The sequence below is a fragment of the Hemicordylus capensis genome, chromosome 1, assembly GCF_027244095.1.
Source record: "Hemicordylus capensis ecotype Gifberg chromosome 1, rHemCap1.1.pri, whole genome shotgun sequence".
In the NCBI taxonomy this organism is placed as follows: Eukaryota; Metazoa; Chordata; class Lepidosauria; order Squamata; family Cordylidae; genus Hemicordylus; species Hemicordylus capensis.
The window spans coordinates 249,297,096-249,301,590 of record NC_069657.1 but is presented as its reverse complement, the minus strand read 5'-3'; the positions used below and the strand labels follow the sequence as shown (position 1 = coordinate 249,301,590).

The 4,495-nt window shown below is 43.3% G+C and overlaps 1 long non-coding RNA gene across 1 annotated transcript; it reads left to right on the top strand.

Annotated features, from left to right (window-relative positions):
* The first annotated feature begins 2,058 nt into the window (after positions 1–2,058).
* Positions 2,059–4,283, top strand: LOC128345826 (uncharacterized). The gene is made up of 3 exons (XR_008316662.1): positions 2,059–2,516; positions 3,076–3,246; positions 3,832–4,283. It is a non-coding gene; the product is annotated as an uncharacterized LOC128345826 (long non-coding RNA).
* Positions 4,284–4,495: the final 212 nt, after the last annotated feature.

Sequence of the window (4,495 nt, the reverse complement as noted above, 5' to 3'; positions counted from 1 at the left end):
AAGAGATATAGAATATTGAAGGATATTCAAATGTTTCCTGAAACTTTCCTCCCTTTAATCTTACTGAGATTCTTTTAACTTCCTCAAATGCCTCTGGAGGTACACGACACCCAACATTTGCTTTTGGTGAAATTTGAGGCAATATGTGGAAGTCCTCTCTCTGCCCCTCTTTGATGAAGTTGCTAATCATGGCAAAATGATGTTAACTCCTTGGAAGTCCTACAGGTGTTTCATTTGAAATGGACTCTCCAAGTTAAACCTGAATTTTGCTTTAGGAAAGTTTCGAAATAGACTCTAGGTTCTTAGACTTGGTCAGGGTGAGGCTTCTTCATTAAACCAGTTTGCCAGATAACTGGCACTGCTCACTTTTTCTCAGTCTGAAAGGCAGATGAAGAAAAAAGGGAAATTCTTTGAGCTGTATGGATCCATGCAATGTTTTCAGGTTACCCATCTACATGTCATTTATCTTCCTAGGGCAATTCAGCTCTTTGGCACCCATTTTCTCCTGTATAACTCTGCCTCTCAGAGCATCAGATCCTTCTGCTTTCCATCACTGCCTCATACTCTTGAAATATGTCCATCAAATCCCTTCTGTCTGCTGCTGCTGCTGGAGAACCACTACAAAACACTACCTTAGGCAGCTGCCTGGAATCACCTGGTGGTAAAAGCAGATGTAAGAACACCTCTAGACTGTACTGACCAAGTTTTGTTTTTGTGAAATGTTCATTATGGGGACTGGAGTGCTTTGCTAGTCCATGTTTTGGGATTAGCAACATTCATAGGATTGGCATGATCCTGTGTACAGCATGATTACCTATTTGTATCATGGCATTCTCATCTGATCATATTCCGTGGGTCTTTGGACTTATTACCTAGTTTATTTTCTATTACCTCTTTATGAGGGTATTCTCACGATCACTGGAAAGCAGGCTAAGGGAGCTTAGCCCGCTTTCCAGTCATCGTGAGAAGAAGTGGGCTTGCAGGCGAGCCTGGTGGTTCCCTGGCAGCTAGCCGGCCAAAGTAGCCCTCCCGTTAGCCCAGGTTAGTGGAGCGAGAAATAACCTGGGCTTCCTAATCGTGTATTGCCGCAATGCAGCTCCACGCTGAGGCAACACATGAGGAGACCCCCGGCCGGGAGGCTGCAAGCAGCCTCCAGGGCTCGGGGGGTCTCTCCAGCATGCCCTGTGCACTTGTGCAGGGCATTCTGGAACTTCCGGGGGCAGTTCCTGGGGGGAACTTCCCGATCCCTGCAGCCCCCGCCAGCTCTGTGACGGAGCCAGCAGTTGTGTGGGTGGCCGATCCAGCCACCCAGGCTGCTGCCTTGATCATCTGTGGGGAGAGCAGGCTAAGCCTACTCTCCCCACAGAACCCCCTCCGGCGGGTCTCACTGATCATGAGACTCATCTCTATAGCTATTTGACATCACCTGCAATGTCTCCAGAATGGCAATTAGCAACCATGCTACCATGATTAATAGGCAGGGAACAAAGGGTCAAGGGTCAAGAATAACTTTATGCATCAGGGTGATCCTTCCATTATTTGATCTGCATTGTCCTAACGAATTAATAAAAATCCAGAATACACACACACACACACACACACACACTACAAGCATCAGGTGATGAGGCTGTGTGTTTATATCTCTTCTTATCTGAAACATTTGTATTTTAGAAAGGTTTCATCTGAAGAGGGTGACTGGTGAAATTCTTTAAGGCTATGCATATGAGCAGCCCTACCCAGGTTAGGGAAGCTTGTGTGCAGTGCCAGGATTGAGCCTGATCCCAGCACTGCCTCCCCCAGCAATCCCGAGTTTTGTACCCGGGCTTTTACCTGGGTTAAAGGTGTGAGTGTGCTCTTTAACCCAGGTATGGGGTCATGTGTGTATGCACGCAGCCTGAGTATATACAGAGAGGGCACCTAGAGCACCTGTCTCACAGGGATATCTCCCAATGCCTCACACTCATCGTTCTGGCCTCCACATCGTCCCGGCTTCCAGCGTGGATTGTCTGGGAGCACAAGCCACACTCCAAGCAACATATTCTTGATCATCTTGGGGAAAGATGAGTTGGGCCCTGCCTTCCCCCCAACCCCGCCTGTCATGAGAATAGCCCCTTTGTCTTTTTGACAAAACAAGCTGATATTATATCTACATGCCTTTTCACATAAGCATTTCCAAAGATACCCAGCAGCAAAAGCTAAGACTAGAGCTTTACTGCCCCTTCTCCTTAAGGCCTGATTTTTCCAGGCAGGTTTTTTTTTTTTTTTTGGCCTATGGAGATGTTTCAGCATCAATTTTGATCATATTCTCTTTCACACTCTCTATCGAAGGTACTAAAAAGGGAATTCACAGGAATTTGTAAGGTGCCATAAGCAATGTTCTCAGAAGTGTAAAAGAAATGAATATGATAATAGCTTTCATACTAAGTTCTCCTTCCATGTGTTTAGTTCACTGGGTGTTAAAGACGTTCTGTGGCCATTTAAGTGAGTCAAATGAAGATGTAATCAGAATTCATCAGGTAAGGTTATACCCTCACTAAACGCTACAGCCTCTTCGTGTGTGTCAGAAGGCTTCTCTCTTCTCCTGACCTGCTTGAATGAAAGGGGTCTGTCTTCTTTAAAAGACATTTTACAGAGATAAGTGGGTTTTTTATTATTATTATTAGAGCGACCTAAAGGCATGAGGAAAGTATGGAGGACAAGGATCTTTTCTTCTTTTTTTAAAGCAGGCTTCTGCTATATGACCCCACGGCATTATATAAGCAGTCCAGTGGTTTTCATACTTCCCAGCTTCAGGGAACTCCTGCCTATCTGCAAGCAAATCAACAAGCTCACAGGCCAATAGCTTATCAGTCTTCACTTGACTTTGTGGGATATCAACAGGTCCCTAGGAGGCACATGGGTGTTTTGTTTGTTGGGCTTTTTAAGATAAGAAAGGGAGGGGCCTCTTCAGCTGGCAAAACTTAACTATCAAGAAACAATGGAGAGGGAGGAGGAGTCTGGGGAGGAGGGAAAGAAAGATTGACAGGACCAGTCAATGTATTGTCGAGTAATCCATCCATCCATCCGTCTACCTAGGCCTCAGAAGCCTCCCTGACTTCAGGATCAGCTGTTTTCTGCTTGAGGAAATTGAGCATAAGAATCTGAGTTAATCCAGACAGCACTAATGAGAAGAAATACATTCAACAGTAGGAACAATTCTGGTCATGTGTGTACTGAGTGTATTCCTTCTTGTTGCTGTTATCTCAGGTTAGCTACTATCTGGTGCTCTCTCTGGTTAGCTGTAATCATTTTGTTTTAATTCAGGATATAAGGCAGGACGTTTTTCATGTGCAACCAGACACAAAGTATGCAGGTCCAAAAGAACATTTATACAGTTCAAAAAAGTCATGCAAAAGTTCTATTAGTTTCACTGATATAAAAAAGGGACTAATAATAACGGTGTTATCAGATCCTGGTTTATCTATCCTGGTTAAATGTGGTTTAACCACAGCAGTTTGACTAGGATTGCCCAGAAATTATAGGTTCTCACAATCCTGGTTAATTCTTTAACCAGGTGTGCTGTGATTGTGTGAATGCCGTCACTGAGTCAGACCATTGGTTTATCTAACTCAGGGTTCAGTCCACTGAACTTTGCAGAAAGGTCTCTTTTGTACTTTATGATCCAGTAGCTACACATTAAATACATTCAGCAGCACTGGGTCTGGATAGGTGATCATGGGGCATGAGAAGGGTAGGTGATCATGGGGCATGAGTGCATTTTGTAGCTTAATTAATGCACATGGATTTACCTGCATGTCCAATAAATGGTGCCTGATTTGCCTCCTTACTCAGGTTTAACGTCTTGAAATCCAAAGAATGGAGCACAAGTCTGAAGAACTCCAATATATGAATGTGCACAGTAAGAAGCATTTCAAAATATATGGCCCCAAAAGCAAAAAAAGGACCATGATTTACCAGGACCAAGCACCAAAGAATCAAGACTGATCCTAGTAATAAAGGCTATTGGAATGTATGTATTTGCCCACCTGAGAGTTATTGCTTCTTACAGTTGACCAGATAAACACAATGTATTGCAAAGACATGGTCATCCCCCCCGTCCCACTAATTCCTATTTATACATAACCAATTCATTTATCTCTAAAATCTGTTGTGGGATGGAATGCAGCACATAAGCATAATGTGATGTTATAATGCTCAAATGTTGAAGGATATGAATTAAAAAATGCAAGCGCAAAAGATACTTAGACAGAAGGAAATAATCTGCAAAATGTTGTTTGCTTCTTTATTCCTGGGCCATGTGCTCACTTATAAGTAACACACATTTCGTTCTAACGTTTGAAGCACCTGGCTCCTCAAAACATCATTACAGAATAGGAGTACTTTTACTGTTTTTATGATGGGTGCTATCAACAAACCATAAGCACAGAGACTGTTGAGAATATGGGAATTGATATCTAATTGCCTTTCCATGCCTGGTTTGGAAAAAAAAATGCTA